This window comes from Tachypleus tridentatus, chromosome 13, assembly GCF_004210375.1.
Source record: "Tachypleus tridentatus isolate NWPU-2018 chromosome 13, ASM421037v1, whole genome shotgun sequence".
Lineage (NCBI taxonomy): Eukaryota > Metazoa > Arthropoda > Merostomata > Xiphosura > Limulidae > Tachypleus > Tachypleus tridentatus.
This window is the reverse complement of record NC_134837.1, coordinates 243,613,487-243,635,633: the sequence shown is the minus strand read 5'-3', so window position 1 is coordinate 243,635,633 and position 22,147 is coordinate 243,613,487. Positions and strand designations below refer to the sequence as shown.

Below are 22,147 nucleotides of genomic sequence, written 5' to 3'. Positions count from 1 at the left end.
AAGAGAATAAACAGAGCAGCAAAAAATCATATCTTAAAGACAGGCATTCCCTTTGGTAAAAGAATCTCTCCTTCTCTCCATTCGTGCCAAGAACAACACAAAATTACAAGCAGCACGTAGAGGGTCAAGGTGGAGGAGATAGAAGCTAGAAAATGGTTTTACGGCTGTTAACTTTGCTCTCTTTCCGAGGGAACTTCTGCAGGTGTATAATCTATTATAAGAGCACACCACCTTACCGTTTCGCTGACTGATTACTGTTGAAAACCTGCCAGGGTTCATAGATTTGTAGCGAAAATCAACATTGAGGGCTTACCTGGAAAGTACAAGAGAAAGAAAGAAACAAGAAAAATTAAAATATTTTCATTTGCCCGTAATATAACGTCCAGACATGCACAGGTGAACGCAATGTATTTCACGAACAAAATGTATTTCAGCGATATACGACGTGTTCCAGATTATGACACAGAACTAGAAAATCATTGTTAAGCACACGAATCTCTTGTAGACAGAAACTCGCTAGTACACAGAGAACGAAAAAAATGTTCATCGGTTTAGTTATTCGGGTCAGCATATAAAAAAATCACTTACCGATTTAATGCAGTCTAATAATGTGCATTTCGTGAAATGTTGTAAATAGATGCAACTAGATGCTAGATGTACTTCCGCAGGCTTCCCGAAAGTATTCTGTGTGAAGAATGAATAAAACCAAAATTAAGAGTAAAAAAAAATTTTATCTCTTGCCCTTGAAGTTTATATGCCATGCTGTGTTGTAGCTCACATAATGCATAATTCTTCTCGTGATTCATAACATGCGCGAGTTTTACTGACGTCGCGACAATACACATTGAAACGTTAAGATACCTTTAGGTGATATCATTTTAGTGTCTACTGACTGATTGACAGACAACACACTACTGTATGGTGTGGCGCGAGTGGTTAAACAAGCGACTTTTCTCCAGACTGCCTTCGGCCCCCTTTAGAGAAAAAGAGTGAATATACATATATACATATGCTTGTGTTTTAATTTCACCTCCTTGGGGTCTAAATAATGCTCAGAGCGTTTTCATTACTTAAATACAACAAACGAAGTTACACAGAAGATAATTATCTTCAACACTTAATAACAACAACCGAAAATCTCATTTGTTTTGAAATTTCTATCGTCGATGTAGCTTAGACGTAACTCGAAATTGGAGTGTTTCGCTCATCCTGATGTGCGTGTGTGTTTTCTTATAGCAAAGCAGGCTATCTGCTGAGTCCACTGAGGGGAATCTAACCCTGATTTTAGCGTTGTAAACCCGTAGACTTACCACTGTACCAGCGGGGAACGCTCATCATGGAAGGGTATGTTATTTTGTTTGATATGTACAGCTATGGTACATATCTCGATAAACCCAGAACAAACTGAATAAGTTGTATACCTTTACATACAGAAATCGGGTCTTCACTAGCACTAGTATTCATAAGGGAAGCCCAATGTATATTATGTAAAGCCTTTCTTGTATTTTGTTAAAAGCCAATGTAACCCCAGGTTTATATACTGGCAGGCTTTCCTCACTAAGTACTAAAACGATCAATGAAAACACACTTCAAGAGAATCATTATTGCAGAGTGTTCTAAAAATCAGAGCCAGGACATCCCTGTATTATATTACACTCAATGTGGCTTAACCTTCTCTTTACTTAACGACAGCAATGAGAAAATAAATTGGAAACACTGCAAAACAAACACACAAACAGTATTTAAGTTTGGTTAACTCTCAAATTACTGGTTTGTTTCATACTGTTCACTATCGGTGGTGTCCCAGTGCTGCATTATACTGACAAACTTACAACACCTTGTATAAATAACTGGTCAAAAATAGTGAGTAAAATTACTCATTTTTTTTCAATGAAAGATACGTAGAGTACCTCAACAATAAACAGTGGGATGAATTGCAATGTTGATGACCTTTTTGTTGTTGTTGTTGGACTCGTATTGTTAAAAATGACCGATGAAATTATGGGCGGGCTCTCAAGCACCTTGGTGATAGTTGTGTTTGCAATTAAGCACAAACCTACATAAAGGGCTCTCTGTGCTCTGCTCACCATGATAATCGAAACCTGTCATATACTAGTAGAAGTCCGTAGACATACCGATGTACCATTGACATGCACAGAATAGTGCATAAACAGTTTAGAAAAAAATGTAAAATAGCCCGTAGAATCTGTATGACCTCATCATTTATTATACTGTTATTGGGTTTCGTTTGTTCGATTTGTTTTGAATTTCGCGCAAAGCTACACGAGGGCTACTGCGCTAGCCGTCCCTAATTTAGCAGTGTAAGACTAGCGGGAAGGCAGCTGGTTATCATCACCCACTGCCAACTCTTGGACTACTGTATCTCAGAACGGATGGTATGAGTATTAGCACTTTTATTGATAAGGAGAGAAAAACGTTTCGACCTTCCTAGGTCATCTTCAGGTTAAGCTAGTAATTTACCAACGGTTAGTTGGGATTGACCGTGCATTATAACATCCCCACGATTGCAAGGGCGAGCACGTGACGGAGGATTCGAACTTGCGACCCTCAGATTACGAATCGAGTGCCTTAACCATCTGACCATGCTGGGCCTACAAGTTCGTTATTAATATGAAAGTCGTTCGGATGGAGTTATCAACCATTAATCTCACAATAGCATCACTTTATTACCAGTGAATGCCATTATATGTTATTAGAATGCTTGTTTAAATAATAAAAAGTAATGTGAAAAACACACGACATGTCTGGTTGAAAATTTCTAGGAACTTTTAAAAACCCTGCCCCGTATACCAGTTTAAATTAGTAAATATTTTTATTTTTACTTAGTATACATCACGATATATTTTGTTGAAAATCACTTGACATATATATATATATATATCCGTTATACTCTCTGAAAATAGATTTTCTTTAGTTTAAAAGTATATGTTAATCTGTGCATGAAGGTTTGAAATAATGGAATGTTGGTTAATAAGACACATCTTTTATCGTTTCCTGCCACTAAATTTATATCCATTTTTAACCGCACGCATTCATGCTATGCAGTACATACTGTGACATCATGCATTTCCTTATTTTCAGGAAAAAACGTAATTTCCACTGAACAGAACCAATTTACTAATCTTTTTTACGCTCCACACCTTTGATGCACAATTACAAATTATAGGTTTTGACAGATAAATTATATAAAAATTTGTTTGGAGTTTGGAGGTTAGTAACACGAAAAAGAAATATGGTATTCTTTTTCCAAAATTTTAGTCCCAAGTTTCAGAAAAATAAACAAATGTTTAAACGTATTTTTTTTCTCTTATGGTATTCTGTGTGTATTTAAACTTAAACAAAAGATAATTATTTATTTACACATGTGGCAATGAGTTAAATTAAACAACAAAAAATTTCTCTACAAAATTCTTTAATAAAAGATCTATGAATTTACTTCGCCTGTTTAAACTATTTTTCATTCTATAAATATTATTACAATTATGAGTACAATATAAAAGTTATTTACACTTTTGGTAATTTGTAATAATTCCTCTAATCTCGCTTAGGCTCTGAATTATTTCTTGCGATTTGATATTTCAATCTGCACCTTACACGCAGAGAAAACAGAAAATATTAAAATGAGCCTTATAGAAAATCGTATTCATATAATATAAAAATCTATTACAATTTCTTTTAAATATGTGCAATTGTTCTTGTTGTCGATTTGTTACATAAGCCTACCAAAGTTTCATTTTAACTGTAGTTTTTATATGTATGTTGCTAAAATTGTTGAACTTCTATCTGTTTTTCTTTTTTTTAGGTTTGGATAAGTGAATAATAAAACACGACTACTTAGCTATTCATGTTTTCATTTTAACTAATGTTGTTATCTAAACGTTTATACACTTGTTGCAGGCCTATTTTTAAGTTTGGATATATAAATAGTAAAAGATGGCTATCTGGAGAACCATCTTTCTGTTTGCCAGTCTATTTATCAACTTGAATATCAACAATGACAAGAAACGTATAAAACTATACCATGTCTCTTTTTCTTTTTTAATAATATTATGTACAGAAAAAACATATACAAGTTTCTACTCGTAAGCTGGTCCAAATATCCGAACTAAACTACCTACGAAGCCAACAAAATAGAAATCTTACAACGACCGTAAGGCCCAAAGGAATGAGGCCGTGATAAATTAGCGTCTGAGAGTGACGGGCAGCACGTGATCTATCAGCTACGTAGAGGACAAAACGACGTTTTATCAGAGTCCTTCTCTGGAAGAAAACTGGACAATAGACGGACGTGAAGGGGAATTAAAGGAACCAATCAGCAAGCCTGTAATAGATTTCTTCATTTATAGTTGTAGTCAGCCATCTATTATAAAGACAAGCGACAGACTGCACGAAACTTCCAAACTTTTTCATACACATCTAGGTATACAATACATGTTAAGTAAATGAAGGCAGTGACAGGTAATGACAAGTGATGGATAGGAAGATAAATAATACATGGAGAGAGAGAAGGATGAAAGCTTAATAGAAGGAACTGGCATGGATGAGCCTCGTGAGCGTGACCACGTGTACTGGTATTTGCACTTTCTAAACATGGACAGACAGACCACCGCAGGTTGGTATGCACATTTAATGACAGCTTATTTTAAACCACAGAATAACATATTATACCTTTAGTACCTCTCTCTCTTTACTGTGTTTTGACATTTAAGGTAAATGGTTCCCATAAATATCCACATGAAAATAGCAAGTCCTGATCTAACCATTCTCTTACGTATATAAATGTAAATAATGTAAGACAACGAAGTGAATTTCAAGTATTTGAGTTAGTATGCAGATAACAATTCGAACAGCCGTTGCGTGTTCTTGTCAGGTCGAAAGTACCACACATAAATAGAGATCCTTATACCATACTAAATAAGCTATTACTCATTAGCTAAAATACTTCTTAGACTAATGTGCAGCAGTAGGCTAAAATCATTTTGTTCCTTATTTATGAAACTTCCCCTCAGGTTGGTAAAAACTTTTACTAACTCTAGGATATTAATATCTTAAATTATATTTACAATAAAACAGCTATACTTCAGTAAAACTAAAAAGTAAACAATCCTCACGAGTGCAAGTGCTTCAATTATTATTATTTTTTTAATCTAAGAGAGTTGGGTTATATCCTACTGATTCTTTTTAGTGTTGTTTTTTTAGCTAGAAAATGGGTTATCTGCTCTTTGTCCACTACGGGAAATCGAACCCCAAATTTTTAGATCAATTGTTTTCCACCATTGTCTCCCGATAAATTATATTTTTATAGAATGATTAAGGTCCTGTCTTCACGTGACACCTGGTCTAAAGTCAAAAACATGTAAGATAACGTTGCTTCCATGACACCTTGACAGTGAATGCATATTTTATTGGATGGTTTGTGAATATAGGGTGCTGTACACACAAAGTTAAAGTAACACAGGAACATAAATGTATGAAACCGATTACTTATCAGGAGAACACTATGTTGTTCACATATATCTGATACATGAAACTAACAATCTTAGTGTTTAATCAGAATTTCAAAACTTAATCACGTACGACCAGAAAATACCAAACTTTCCATACTTTTACTTGCCCTGAAACACAATGAACTTATTGAATGAGGAAGTACCTAATCTTTTGAGATGTTTATAAAGTATTTTTTTCACGAAAAAGCTAAGCATACTTGCAAAAATAATCAACATTATGGCAACTATAGGAAGTGAAAAAATACAGCATGTGTGTGTATGTAACTTTTTGAGAATTTATTTGATGTTGAATTTCGCGCAAATCTACACAAGGGCTATCTGCGCTAGCCGTCCATAATTTAGCAGTGTAAGACTAGAGGGAAGGCAGCTAGTCATCACCACCCACCGCCAACTCTTGGGCTACTCTTTTATCAACGAATAGTGGGATTGAACGTCACATTATAACGCCCCCACGGCTGAAGGGCGAGCATGTTTAGTGCAACGGGGATTCGAACCCGCGACCCTCAGATTCCGACTCGAACGCCTCAGCCCACATGGCCATGCCGGGCCACTGTTTGAGAGTAAAACAACATTTAAAAAATTAAAAAGTGAAAAGTTAAATACACCAAGCCCGATCTAATATCCCATGTCATATTTTTATTCACGGCAAATTTCCTATGTTTCCTTTGGATGGTTGTAAGAGGGCGCTTCTGATGTGTGTAAAGATAAGGCGAATCAAATTTCTAGATATGGTGCGTCCAAGTAGCTTCAATCATACTTATCTGGAGTGCGAATGAATCAATATACGTGTATATGGAGAAAGAGGGAAGGCAGTGAAAGAGTCACCATAATTTTTCCCACTTCTCAACAATAAAAACTTTGAAAATTCATTTTCGTGAAGTGCGGTAAACATACTTTTACTGAATGATTTTTTTTAGCATTCAAACGATATCGACTAATAATAATAATAATTCTTATTTCACTATACAATAGAAGAAGGGAGCCTAAATGCAGTTTTAGCTAAATACTTAAACTGTAGCTGCTAAGTGAAAGGCTTGATCAATAATACCACTGTGGTATAGAATAAATATTACACTACAAGTAAAATAGAAACTAACAAATGATTTAAAAGTAGGAAGCCAATCTTGGGAATATACAAACTATAATGTGGGATATAAAATGTGCCCTAGGTTTTGGAGGTGACTACGGAAGTAGAACCCACATTGCAGTGGGGATACACCGCCTATTAGTCTTGACCTCCATTTACCAGTCTCACATAAAGAAATAAAACAAAACAGAGGAATAGCAATAGAAAATTAAATTAAAATAACAGATATAGAAATTAGTTGAACGAGATGTAGATACCTAGCAATTTCTAGATTTTGTCTTGATTGACAAAAGGTCACTGAATCCAAACTTTCATAAGTATGTCGTCGCGAATGGGATGAACACATTTAGTGCTTTTTCACAAAGTCTTGGAAACATGTCCATTGCCAAACACCAATATTATTCCAAAGTTTTGCTTTCAAACTGCATTTCAAGAACTCGATTTATGCGCAGTTGAATAAGATCTTCCTTCAATTCTTCATTATCCGACATATTATCCAAATTGAAAGAGTATGGATTTATAATCCATTCTTTAGAAGTTTCCAGTTCTCCTCCAAAATATCCATCAAATGACTTTGATAGTATTTCCAAATGATCCACAATTTCTTCACACACACATGGAATTAGGGACTCATCCTCACCTACCATTTCTTTATGTGATGGAAAATTTAAAAGATTCACTCTTTTAACTCGTCGACACCAAAGATGTAACTTTTCTTTGAAAGCATTTAACTTTTCGCAGCATTTCAATGTGTTTATGTTTTTCCCTTGAAGAGATACACTCAGATCATTCATACGAGTGAAAATATCACTTAAATAGGCTAGCATTTGGTTGGATTCTTGTGATTCTATTTCTCCAGGCAGATCATAGTCACGTTCCTTCAGAAAAGTTTTGACTTCTTCTCGCAGTTCAAAGAAGCGCGTTAAAGCTCTCCTAAGTGACAGCCAGCGGACTTCTGTGTAGAAAAGTAAAACTGAATGCTCACTTCCAAAATCTCCACAAAGCGACTTGAAGAGCGCGACCCCTAATCCAGCTGATGGTCTTCACAGAAGTGTCAAGGACCTTTTTCAACTTTGGAGGCAATGTTTTTGATGCCAAAACATGTCAATGAAGGAAACAGTGAGTACCTTGCAAGTAAAGAATCTTTTGTTTCATCAGTGGAAAAATTCCTGATTTATTTCCTAGCATAGCAGGGGCACCGTCGGTACACTTAGAACCAATAATTTGGATATCTAAATCATATTTTGTAAAGAAGTCCTTCACACACTGGAAGACATCTTTCCCTTTTATGGTTGTTTTCAGATCTTCACAGAATAGGAAATCTTCCATTATGGCACCCTCATGGATAAACCTCACTTGTGCGATGAGTTGACTGCAATTTGCAACATCAGTTGTTTCGTCCAATTGGAGAGAGATTTTCAAGAGACTAGCCCTGATATCTGCGATAACTTGGTCCAAAATGTTCGAACTTAAATCACCAATTCGGTTTTGAATAACATTATTTGATAACGGCACTAATTTAAGCTTGTTTGAGGCTTCTTTTTCCCAGAACAATTGTTGCTATTTATAATGCACACAGTTTTATCACCTATTCTGCAATTGTACGGGGCTTCTTTGATTTGGCTACTTTATACGCCACGTGGTATGAAGCCATCAGCAGTGGTTTTTTGTTTTGAAATTTCGCACAAAGCTACTCGAGAACTATCTACGCTAGCCGTCCCTAATTTAGCAGTGTAAGACTAGAGGGAAGGCAGCTAGTCATCACCACCCACCGCCAACTCTTGGGCTACTCTTTTACCAACGAATAGTGGGATTGACCATCACATTATAACGCCCCCACGGCTGAAAGGGCGAGCATGTTTGGTGCGACGCGGGCGCGAACCCGCGACCCTCGGATTACGAGTCGCACGCCTTACGCGCTTGGCCATGCCAGGCCATCAGCAGTGGTTTGTCAACAAATATAAAACCTAATTTTGGAAGGGTTTCTCGAGAATCAAAGCAGGCCCTTCTACCTTTGAATGATTTAACATCATGGCCTGCAACAGCTGCTCCACCATGTCAGTTATTGAAGTATTCCTGCAGCTTAGATGGCTTCAAGTTTGCGTTTGAAAGGAGAGCGTCACAAAGCATGCACTGGGGTTTTTGCAGATCCTCAGTTGTTCCGATGCAAGTGAAACCAAACTTCATATAATCATCATTCCATTTCCTTTTCTTTGACATAATGAAGTTTTTTTGCACGAACACAGAATCAACAATGCACTGACTACCATAGCATCACGCATGGGTTTATATACTCTGCGAAACTTTCTAGAACATTCTCGAATATACGTCACATGACGTCATCGATTAATTCTGGATACTTCTGGAAGTTTCTCGAGTCACGATCACGTGAATACATAACATAAATAACTAATAGACACTTTAAGATAGCGTTCACGAACGTAACCTAATTAGTTCTGCCGAGTATTTAGGTCACGTTTACGTTTCGTGTGTTGTTTGTTTACAGTTGTACATTAAGATTTCGGTCTGCGCCGGTGACGGTAGAAACGATTGTTTATTATAACAAGGTAAAAAGCTACGTCTGTAACAAAAAAATAAGAAATGAAAATCAAACGTAATTTTTGAATATATAGGACAGTACCCTTAATATAAACAAATAAAAACTGAAATGTTATCTCGCACCCCTGGTTGGGAGTACGTTTGATTTTCATTTCTTATTTTTTTTGTTACAGACGAAGCTTTTTACCTTGTTATAATAAACAATCGTTTTTACCGTCACCGGCGCAGACCGAAATCTTAATGTGTATAAATAAAAAGATGGGAATTCAAAAACCTGCAAATAGGGATCGTAAAAGAAGTAAAGAAACAAGACTGGAAATATTGTACACGTTATTTACACAAACTACAAAATATTATCTTGGCTCCATACTGTTAAATGGAATTATATTTGGTGGAATAAAATAGGGATTTGTAGTTTGAGTAAATAATATCTACAGTATTTCCAGTCTTGTTTCTTTACTTTTTTTACAATCCATATTTACAGATGTTAATATTTCCAATTTATTTTTTGCTGCCTATTTCTCATACTCAACTGCAGGCAAAATATTACTTAATATGATAGCTAACTGTACGCATTGTTACGGTTAATAATGATTTACTGTAGCTATTAACTAATTGACCACATTACTTCAAGATGTAAAATGTTAAACTGCAACTGGAAATTGGCTTGGCTATTTGTTTGAGAATATAGTGAAAATGTACAGTTTCTGTGTAACTAAAGTATCTAAATATAATACATAGCATTTTGACAAATATATCCCTAAACTAAAACACAACCCCAATAAGCGTGTATAAACTTTTACCAGTAGAAAAGCAACCTTTTCAAATATAACATATACGTTTAAAACATCGCTTTAAATAAACTTTTGTGTCTTTTAAGCAAATTATTCTAAAAATGTGTGTAATAAAATTCAATATTTGTGCACGTCGTTTGTTTGTTTTTTTAATTCCTTCACTTCATACATAATATAAGGTTTAGCTCCCTAAAGACACTGGATGTATAGTGTACAAAGTATTAAATATCTATATGTTACAGTCATCTAATGTTCACTGACCAGTAATTCCTATTTCACCGTGTACTTAAACATTATAAAGAAACGCCATATATTTGTAAAAAAAGTTAATTTCAAGAGGGTAATGATAACATCGCTTACACAAAAATTATGCCCTCCGCTAGTACAGTAGTAAGTCTACGGATTTACAACACTAAAATCAGGGGTTCGATTCTCCTCGGTGGGCTCAGCAGATAGCAAACACATACTAGAATTATGATATTTTCTGGCTTTTATAAAATATAAAAGAAACAAACCGACTTTCCAATAACTCTGCAACCTTTGAAGTACCTTATTTAGTGTTCTACAGATGGTTTGGGTACAATATATCAGGCAAAGGAATAATAAGATTTACTAACTGGCCATTTTGAGTAGATTTTCTTTTTCTTGTAAGCCTAATTTACGTGATGTTTTGTGAATTTTAATACGTAAACAGTCTCAGCAGTCAATATTAAACGTTTTAAAACGTTCGAAATAAATTTTTACTGCTCATTATGCTTTTATTAGAGTTTTATGTAATTTAACGCAATCCCTATTATGAACCACTAGTGTCGAAATCATGATTTCTGGATAGTTAACAACGCAAGTTAAGTATGTTCAATTTTGGCTGTGCTGTAGTGTAAATTAACAGACAATAAAGGTTACTAAATTTTGAATTCAGAACACAAAAACTGATTCCGCGTGTTCCACATACGTTACAACAGACGACGCTGCTGCACTAGAAAGGCATTATAGAAAATAAAGGTTCTATTTGTTTGTTTTTGAATTTCTTGCAAAGTTATACGAGAGCTATCTGCGCTAACCGTTCCTAATTTAGCAACGTAAGGCCAGAAGGGAGGCAGCTAGTCATCACCATTCACCGCCAACTCTTGGGCTACTCTTTTACTAACGAATAGTGGAATTGATCGTAACATTGTAACGCACCCGCGGGTAAAAGGGCGAGTATGTTTGGTATCACTGGGATTCGAACCCTCGACCCTCAGATTACGTACGAGTCGAGCGCCCTAACCTCCTTGCCATACTGGACCAGAAAAATAAAGTTTTATTTATATTACACTAAAGTACTATTTTCGTGTTTGTTTGTTTGTTTTTTAAAGGTCATAGTCGTCGAGAAAAGCAAAAGAGACAGAGATGTGATCTACAATATAGGGGACCAGCTTCCATTTCAGTTCCCTTCGATAAATTTCGATAGGTGTACGACCTTCCTAATTTAAACTGGTTTTTGGTCCAAATTAATGACTCGCTACCAACAGATAAATATACACATAGTAGCTAATGATAAAGACCGACAATATGTATGTATATTGTCCAATCATTAGGGAACAAAAACAAAAGTCATTAAACTGCTAATCTTCACTTGCTTTTCGGGTTTTTTCCCCCGTAACCCATTTCCATCATATATTAACTCCCACTGCATCAAATGGGTTAAAATGTGTATTCTGACTAGATTCCTTGCTTCGATAGTTTCCAGTTGCCTTCGACAGGCGCACTCCTGATAAACTAGATTCACTTCCAACTCTACTGCCTTTTCCCTCCTCACAATATACTTTCGACGCCCATAAAAGTTGATCGCGTGACACACAGATATATGTTAAATCATATGCTCTACAATTTAAGGTATCGGTACAATAAAAATCGGAAGCCGCAAACTCTACTCATCAGAACAGACGCTAGTCCACCTGATGTTATGTCGCTAAACTGTTTTCATATTGCAATCCGGGTTCGACTGCTCCAAGATTGTAATTACAAAAATATCACAAACTTAATATCACGGGAGGTGAAGTTGTATATATAATGTTTCACTTACAGAAAAACTGTTGTGGTGGTTCAAACACAAGTTTGTGTAAATGTACTGAATACCCTCACATTGTGTAAATGTTCTGAATACCAACACGTGTGTAAATTTACTGAATATCCTCACAGTGTAAATGTACTGAATACCCTCACATGTGTGTAAATGTATTGAATACCAACACGTGTGTGTAAATGTACTGAATACCCTCACATGTGTAAATGTACTGAATACATTTAATATGTATTCACTACATTTAATACTGTGTAAATGTAGTGAATACCCTCACATGTGTGTAAATGTACTGAATACCAACACGTGTGCAAATGTACTGAATACCCTCACATGTGTGTAAAACGTATTTTCTGTCATTTAATTCTACTTTTTTCTGTCGTCTAAATTGCAAACTTTGATTGAATACATAATGAAATTACATAATTTCAAATTCTATATTATTATTCGTGATGTTATTTTGCAACGTCTACACTAATCAACGTAAAACAACATGAAAATGAACGGATACGGAATATTAATAATATAAAAGCTTTATAAATGAGCTTTAACCCTAATTTAAAATTTACTAATGACAACACATTGGTGGCGGAATCGCCAGAGGTACGTGCCTCCTCAGTTTTAATCCAGAAGCGAAATGCCACTTTGAATGGAAAATAGGAATAAGTATCATGGGAAGTCACTTTTTTGAATTTTAATTCAAAAGTCACGGTTTATATAGCAAATAAGGTGTTCCCCACAAATTGGTATATATATGTTCCTCCGTCTGTGCAACATAATTCAAAAATAACTTTAAAAGTCGATTTTCATGTTTGCTAATCCATTTTAAAATCCAAATGATGACTCAGTCAGAACAAACACGTTCATTAAAAGCTCATGTGTTCATTCAGAACACATTCATATATCACACTTTCTTCTTCACCTGAGTTTCAAGTTTTTTTTCACACTGGCCATCTACGTCCAAGTAAGCCAGTGTCGGTCCTGAGTTTAATTAAAGTAATCTAGAAACAAATATCGATTCGAATTTTTCGTAATGTAAAAGAATGACAAGAAACAACAGCTGTTACCTAACAATGAGATTCAAAACGATTCCTATGGGTTTATTCACAACCAAATAACCTAACTCGAAGGATTTCTACTCAAACTGGATATAAAATATCGTAATTAGTTGTGTCATTCGACTCGAATACAATTACGCTGTTTGTGGTAATTATCTAACAAGCATGCTATGGTGTTATACCACAAGCGAGTGACACTAGTGTGGGGATACAAAGGGTCAGTTTTTCCCCTTCCCTCCTATCCAATCTCTCGATTACCTGAATTAACATGCAATCTTCTTCATTTCTTTGTCATAAGCGTAGTTTCAGTTCATTGACATGTTCGTGAAATCTGTATTTTTATTGTTACCCTTCTTTATGTTTTATTTATCGTATTCAGTAATTTTAATTTTTATGTTAGCGTCTTGACTTGGTAATAAACGACACTGGACTAATAGTGCGAAAGGATATGAAGTGTATAAATATTAAATAGGACGACTGTTTAGATTACAAGCAAATAATGATTAGTCGTATCAAATTACAGGAGAAACGAAATTACGGGGTGGTCGGAATACTAAATGATTACTGGAATCAGGAGAGAAAAATAGTTTCTTCTCTTTCGTCAAATTAACAGAAATGTAGAACACAGATAGTTTTATTACCTCCTTAAATGTGAACAGGCCCAGCATGGCCAGGTGGATAAAGGCGTTCGACTCGTAATTCAAGGGTCGCGGGTTCGAATTCCCTTTCGCATTAAACATGCTCGCCCTTTCAGCCGTGGGAGCGTTATAATGTGACGGTCAATCCTACTATTCGTTGGTAAAAGAGTAGCCCAATAGTTGGCGGTGGGTGATGATGACTAACTGCCTTCCCTCTAGTCTTACACTGCTAAATTAGGGACGGCTACCGCAGATAGCCCTCGTGTATCTTTGCGCGAATTTAAAAAACAACAAAAAACTAAATATGAGCAACCCGAGAGTTCTATATCTGCAGATGCTATATTTAGTATTCCACACCATAAATATACCGTATATGCATTGCAAAGAATAGCACAACATTCCTTAACATCCATTCTGTGAATCAATAGGACAGAATTTGGAGGACTGGATGGGCTACAGAGGAGTGTCACAGTTTCTGGTATTCAAGTTAGATCCTAAGGAAATATATTCTGATAAAAGGTTGATAAATCCAAAAAAAAAAGTTTTATTAAAAAAAAGAACTCAGCTCTTAATAGCGTTAGACCACGAAGATGAGGAATTTAACAGATTGGCTGGATTGTGTTTCTCTTACATAAAAATAGTAGAAATGATCATAATCAGCCAAGTACCACGTTTACACACCTTACAGCAACAAGTAAGCTTCGGTGACCCTTCGTTGACCATCTCTATTAACATAAATTACGAAAACCGCGGAAAAAAACGGTTTTATAGAATCGAGGAACCAGATGTTGTATTGCTCAACATGCGGTCACTCCCGTGTTTTGTGTGGGTGTTTGAACTTCGTTCTCATAGCCAGAAAACTAGAGCAAGTTTGGCCATGTTGGTGGGCAATTCAGAATCTAAATGTCATAAGAAATCCAAATTTCGATTCATAATTTTTGAAAAAAGTTTATTTGTTTTGATATTTGTGCAAAGTTACACGAGGGCTAATGCACTAAGGTGTGTGTATATTTCCTTATAGCAAAGCCACATCAGTCAATCTGCTGAGTACATCGAAGGGAATCAAATCCCGGATTTTAGCGTCGTAAATCCAAAGACTTACCGCTGTACTAGCGGGGGTAGGGAAGGCAGCTAGTCATCATCAACCACAACCAATCCTTGGGCTTCTCTTTTATCAACAAACAGTGGGGTTGATCGTCACATTATAATGCCACCACAGCTGAAAAGGCGAGCACGTTTGGTGGGATGGGGATTCGAACCTGCGACCTTCAGATTGCGAGTCAAAGCCATAACCACATGGCAATGCCAAGTCTCTTTTATAAATGTACCGGAAAGTCTTCCCTCAGTCCATTGATTAAAACAAAACATACAGCAATATATTTTGGATCCAAACGCATGTACGTAACACAGATTTATAATATAATGATATACGACAGCTTACAAATAACCTATAGTTTTGCGACTTCAGGACATTTTTCTAAGTCTAAATTTAGTATTGTTGTTTGGCTAAATACATCCAAGTTGTATTCATTTTGCTTGGCACTGTAGAAGATTTAAATGAAAAAAATCTACTCGGATACACCACAAATCTTCAGATAGAATAAAAAAAAGACAAATTCTGCCTGAGGTATTCTGAGCTCTGAAAGTTGTTTATGTAATAATTTCATTTTTGCTCGTTTGTTTCATATATTCGCGTACAGCTAAATAAAAAAGGTGTACTCGCTATCTAACCCCAATTCAACAGCACTTACTCTAATCGTACAGTGATTTCCGATATCACTCTTATAACGCACTCACAATATGAGAGTACAGAATACGATTTTATGGCAGCGGGATTCAAACCAATGGCTCTTTCATTCACAGTACAGGACGCTAATCATTAGGTGACGCTCGGCTCAACAGTGGGACTAAAATTTAAACAACGGCGGATAAGTAATAACAGTTTCAGCTTACGCAAATTTTAAGGTAAAGAAAAAGAAAATCAGAGACTAGAAAAAAAAAGTAAAAAATATATAAAAGATAAAAATACTCAAACAAATGAAATAACAATGATATAAATATAAGGCACATGACTAAAGAAATAAAAGCTGAGAAAGTCGCATACTTGGTTTTAGTTATTTTTTCCCATTTCTAACGAAATTTTCCATAATATTTTTCACCTACATTAATATCCTTAAACAAACTTCCCCATTCTCTTTTCCAGCTTTTGAAACGCGTCTATAAACATTAAACAAACGCTCTGAGAATTTCTGGGGTTTTAATATAGTAAATACTTTTGAATTCCCAAAGATATTTTTGTGGAGTTATAATCAGGATATAGGGGGATACAATAAGGGGGGTGCAGGCAATAGAAATTACTAAATAAAAACGCAATCCTTGAGGGAGTTCTAAAACTAAGACTAAGACAAATGTCACTACAATGTGTGACTTTTATGGTCTTTTCTAAATGGACGTGCGCGTGAATATGCCGATCACTAAGTCACCTCTGGCTTGGAACGCCAGTTCAACTCTCCATTAGGCTGCTGGAAATGTGGAAATAATGAAGGGTGTCCGTTCCGAGTAGCCAGGCGACGTGCTCCTTATTGGCTGGCCCTTACCCTGTCTACGAGCAGATAGCCATAGCAGTCATTACTCAGAGTCACCATATAAAACTACTGGCCAGCTACGAAGCCAACTAATCCAGACTAAATCAATGTATCTTGAACTCTTAACTCCTGCATGTCTGCCTTCCTAACGCATATCATATCAATAAATCGACTGAGCGTAATAAGTACCCCGTATCATTCGACATTACTTCTTTTTAAGTAACACAATTTTCACGTCGAACATACAGGGCATACCATTGAATTTATATATATATTTCTTTGTTTTTAAGACACTTATTACCAGAGACTACATTTAATACTTATAAATGAAAATAAAAATTAACGTGCATGTGTATATGTATCACTGTTACCCTAAAACAAGAAAACATTTTCGAAAAAACAAATTTCACGTTTACATTTTACTTTTTAACACCACATAAATTTTCAGTTTGTTTATTTGTTCTAATTTCGCGCAAAGCTACACGAGAGCTATCTGCGCTAGCCGTTCCTAATTTAGCAGTATAAGACTAAAGGGAAAACAGCTAGTTATCATCACCCACCGCCAACTCTTGAGCTACTCTTTTACAAACGAATAGCGAGATTGACCATCACATTATAACGCCCTCAGTCTGAAAGGTAGGGCATGTTTTTGGTATGACGGGGATTCGAACCCGCGACATTCAGATTACGAGTCAAGTGCTTTAACCACTTGGCCATGGCGGGCCCCATATATTTTCAGCTTTGGCCAGGAGCTTGACTGTTGATATGCACATATGTCTAACACAGCTAAAATCAGTACAGCCTCTGAAAACCACATTTCTCAAACTAATTTTAACTGGTAAAATTAATACTGCCCGGTATGGCCGAGCGCGTTAGGCGTGCGACTCGTAATCCGAGGGTCGCGGGTTCGCATCCCAGTCGCGCTAAACATGCTCACCCTTTCAGCCGTGGGGGCGTTATAATGTTACGGTCAATTCCACTATTCGTTGGTACAAGAGTAGCCCAAAAGTTGGCGGTGGGTGGTGATGACTAGCTGCCTTCCCTCTAGTCTTACACTGCAAAATTAGGAACGGCTCAGGTTTCTCCTCCTGGGTGGGGGTTGTGCAGTAGGCTAACAATCTACTCACTTAAAAAACCAGCCTGTTAATGAATCCGCAAGCGATTGCGGCCCTATGTTCCTTCATGGAATCGAGAGGCATAATAATAACTAATACTAATAATTTCATACTGATATTTCTATCTACTGCTAACCTAAACTGATTCTATAAAACGGTTTAGTACCACCGTTTCATGCTATTACTGCTACCAAAATCTTTTGACATTTTAAAAGGTCCCCGATAAGCCAGCGTTAAGTTTATTGATTTATAATGCTAATAGCAGGAGTTTGTTTCCCTATGATAGACAGAACGCAAGCTTTGCGTTAAAAAGTTTTAACAAAAAACACTCTTTACTTTTTTTTTTAATTATTCGCAAAACATCTAAATTGTAACATATTGGAAACGTTGACAGCACGAGCTTTATCCGTCCAATATATAGCCATGTTTTCTAGTCAAAATCGACATTTCGAGTTAAAGCTCATTCTTCCGAGGATAACAAAACAAGCCCTTTCGTAAAAAGCGCGTAACAGAATTCTTTTTGTTAGCAACCTTACAACAAGCGAAGTTTAAATACATGTGTAGGCAATTCGTTTCAAGCCTGGATATAGACTGAAAACTTTGACTCCCACTGAAAGAGCTCTTCCTATAATTTTAGATAATTGTTAAATCCAAACAATTCATCTCTGTTAAAGTTCAACCTATACCAAGAACAACAATAGTCTGAAAACAAAAATAATCGTTGTTTTCTTTTATCTACAGGAAGATGTGCATTTTCCCTACAGATGGAATTTTTCACTTTTTTAAGTTTTAAACGTTTCACATTTTTCGTTTAGTTTTCTATGTAGATTATAGAAGAACAATACTAGGGAAGAATAGAGATTATCAAAAAAGTACAGAAGAAAGTTGAATCAAAATGTAAATATTGTATTGTAAAGACTACTCTTAGAGACTCTAAAACAGTAAACAAACAAGGTTGGAAATAATGTCTGGATTATTTTCCCAACCTACAAATCCCTATTTTGACTTCACTAAAATTGATAAGTACTCTAAACATGGAGTCAAAATAATAATTTGTAGGTGAAAAAAAATGATGCATACCCTATTTCCAGCCTCGTTTTTTTATTTTTTGAGTCTGTATGCTTGAAAATATAATATTTGCATTTTTATTCAACTTGTTTCTTACATCTTCTTATGTCCATTTATGAAGCATAAATTTTAAGTTGAATACGTGAATATGCGTTCAACTGAATGTTACATGTTTTCCCGCAGTTTACAAACAAAATGTAAAGTTTTCTAAAAAATCATCTTAAAGGCAAAAATTGTATCATCATAGATTTAATGACCAGCTTTCATTACTGTTACAGTGTAATGTAACAAAAGACGAGCAGTAACAAAGCAATCTCATCAGAACGGAATAATGTTTCTTCTAAGATAACTCAATAAAGATAAATGCAATTTAAAGACATAGTAACATGGTGATCTGGTTAAGTCTAGATGACACATATGTATGTTCTTCAACAGCCTGCTATGCAAATGTGGTGGCTAGAGCGAGACTACACGAATAATGCATGTACACAATACAGATTCATAATTTTAGCTAAGTATCATCTGAGTGGGAAAATCTACTATGGTCCATTATTAACAATATACTGAAATATAGTCGTGGAAATCCAGTAGTAGATCTTCAGCCATGCTTGCTTACTTTTTTCCGATTCCTATTTGTAGATTTTAATTTGTCTTTTCTATTGCACAACAATGGGCAAATATACGCCTAAAGTAAATCACAACTGCCATTAAGCACTATAAAATTTTACTAGTACAAAAGCAACCTTTTCAAATAAAACATATACGTTTAAAACAACACCTTGGATAAAGCTTGGTGTCTTTCAAAGCAATTAGTTGCTGTACCAGGTGGCTTTGTGCCTGAAGTTTCGTGTAAACGCGATTAATTCGCGTCGAGTACGAAAGCAGTTGTTCTATGAGTTTTTTAGCAAATTCATGTGTTTTGTGATAGAGATGTTGCACTATACATCAAAGAAACAATTGTTTATAGGTGTACTTTTACAGTATTTTGTCTTTTACAATGGGCAAACTTACAACATAAAATTTTCACATTTAACATAAAAACATATTACATCCAACTTCGGTTCCTACAGATTCCGAACCTTAATATCTTCGTCATCAAACTAACTAAATACCTGCTTTAAAAACTTTAGACCTTACACAAACTCATCAAAACTGATGCAAAAATTCCCACGTTTCAATGATCCAGAAATAAAACAAATTTTCAATATATTTTCTATTCTGGACAATTAACGATCTTTCACACACAAAAATGCCAAGATCACATGAAAACATTTTACAGGCATTGGTCATGCTTTGTGTTTCAGCTCTATGTTTTATTGTGCGGTAGGCCGAACTGTCCGTACCAACAAACTGTAATGTTCAAATTAAAATAACGCATAAAAACAACAAAGATGTCTCAGGATATTTGTAAAATAGGACCATAGACCTTTACTCTTATCTTGCATCAAAACAAGTAAAGAAAGTGTGGGTGTAACAGAAAGTATAGTTTACCACTAACCCCACGCTCTCCCAACCTTTGTTTACTGAACACACCCGAGCAACATCCAGCGCCCTAAATTCTGGTAAAGTCATAGGTTACTAGGGCTGTAAATAAAAGGGGCTAGGACCTCAATCTTGCTCCTTTGCACCAACTATATTTACATATTCTACACCATAATAGGGCCTCGCCTTCTCTTATACGCTCATTACTGTGGGGGTAGAGGAGTATTTTTAAAACATTTTGCTAAGTCACTAACAAAAGTATCACATCACACAAAAGTTTTATGTTGGGCACCTTCATAACATAGCCCGCAAGAACAATCACAAATTTTACAATACAATATATATATATATATATATACATACCAATGAGAGTGTTTAAATTCAACATATATACATAAATAAATATATGCTATATATTTGAAAACTAAATATAATACAAAGAGGGCACTTGTACAAACACATCTGAAAAACTGAAAACTGTTTAAACAACAGTTCAAAGCACACAATGCTTTAAAGACCGTTGCAGGCATTAAACTTTGCTAAAAACATCCACATGTACCGTTGGTTCACAAACCCAGTATCATCGGGAAAGAAAACGGCATTCTGACATTATTAGCAAGCTATTCTGAAAACGTACACATCAACTTATCATTTACTATACACGGTGCTGCCACCTATTATCTCTCTTTAAAGGAAAATTTCCAGAAATGAATTTCCACAACCTTAGAATCCGCATCTCTATTTAAAGTTAAATTCACATCCTTAAATATTTATAGTGGTTATATCAAATGTAGTTCATATTTATTATCAGTATATTTAATCAATTGAATATTATCCCGAGTAACACTTTTTTTTTGTGGTTTACACACAACGGTTTCTGGCGTTGTTTGTCTGCAGACATATCGCTGTGCCAATGGGGAGCTAACACTAAGGGAATACTTGCATATAAAGAAGAACATGTGATGGTATTTGCTCTGGGAAGAGAAGAAAACTTCAGATACATTGTTTTCGAAATTTTGCCACTGCTAGTGATAACGACATTTCCTAACGTTTCAGTATTGTTCCTTTAAATGTTATTTAAATACAATTTTCTCAATAAGTGCTGAACACGTATAAAAACATAAATACAAAGTAAGGATTTGAGTCACATTTATAAGTAGTTATATAAATGTACATTCACAAGCGACTGTGAGCCAAACCCGTAAATACGCATTACATCTATGATTCGGAGTCGCGAATACACTTACGTATGAGTACAAATAATACAATATTTACATACGTGTGCAAGCGGTTTGTTTCAGTATATACAAGAACAGTTGTTTCGTTGGTTGTTTGTAATTAAGCACAAAGCTACACAATGAGCTACCTGTGCTCTACCCACAACGGGTTTCTAAACTCGGTTTCTAGCAGAATAGGTTCGTAAACATACCGCCGTGTCACTGGAGGGGCCAGGGTTATACGAGAGTGAGCGGCACTTTTATATGTATTTCTATATAAAATATGCACATACTTATCAATGAGCTAGTAGTTATATGTGTGTGTTGAAGAACGCGCATGTTATACTGTTGAATATGTTATGTGTCTGATACTTGGATCCGTAGGTTATGTGTGTGTTTTTCTTGTAGCAAAGCCACATCGGGCTATCTGCTCAGCCCACCGAGAGGAATCGAACCCCTGATTTTAGCGTTGTAAATCCGGAGACATACTGCTGTACTAGCGGGGGGCCCGTAGGTTATGTGATCAACGTGAAATCATTCCAATACAGAATTCCATAAATATGAATACGATACCCGGTACATAAACATGAATACAATACCCGGTGTTACGAGGCGCATCAAAGCGATGAGACTGTTGAACCAGAATGAAGGTTTTTGTCGAATTCGCCCACAACTGAAGGATGAAAGACGAAACAGATATTTTCGGTACGTCGCCACAAGCATCTCTTGCACAGTGCAAAACTACTTCGAAAATCACTGTCAATACAGTTTAGAGCATGACCAGAAATTAGACAAAGAAAATAAGTGAAAGACGTTTCGTATATTCCATACGGTAAAAGAATCAATATTTCGCACGGACACAAGATAGAAGTACAAATGCGTAGTACAATACTAACTATCACTCACGCAGAACGAATAGAAACTGATGACGTTATGAGAGTAGAGAAAGACTTC

At 35.8% G+C, this 22,147-nt stretch overlaps 1 protein-coding gene and 1 long non-coding RNA gene across 28 annotated transcripts in view; one reads left to right on the top strand and one right to left on the bottom strand.

The window, feature by feature from the left end:
- LOC143237485 (uncharacterized) overlaps positions 1 to 22,147 on the bottom strand; it is a 283,125-nt gene that overhangs the window by 144,740 nt on the left and 116,238 nt on the right. For 2 of the 27 annotated variants that reach the window (XM_076476802.1, XM_076476805.1), the window contains one exon: positions 589 to 684. The exons of the other annotated variants lie outside the window; for them this stretch is intronic. The gene's annotated coding sequence lies outside the window, so the exon portion shown is untranslated. The remainder of the gene's footprint in view (positions 1 to 588; positions 685 to 22,147) is intronic. 27 annotated transcript variants of the gene reach the window in all.
- The window catches only part of LOC143237487 (uncharacterized), a 41,627-nt gene continuing 23,588 nt past the window's right edge, over positions 4,109 to 22,147 (top strand). Inside the window, exon 1 of the long non-coding RNA XR_013020098.1 lies at positions 4,109 to 4,633. This is a non-coding gene — a long non-coding RNA (uncharacterized LOC143237487). The remainder of the gene's footprint in view (positions 4,634 to 22,147) is intronic.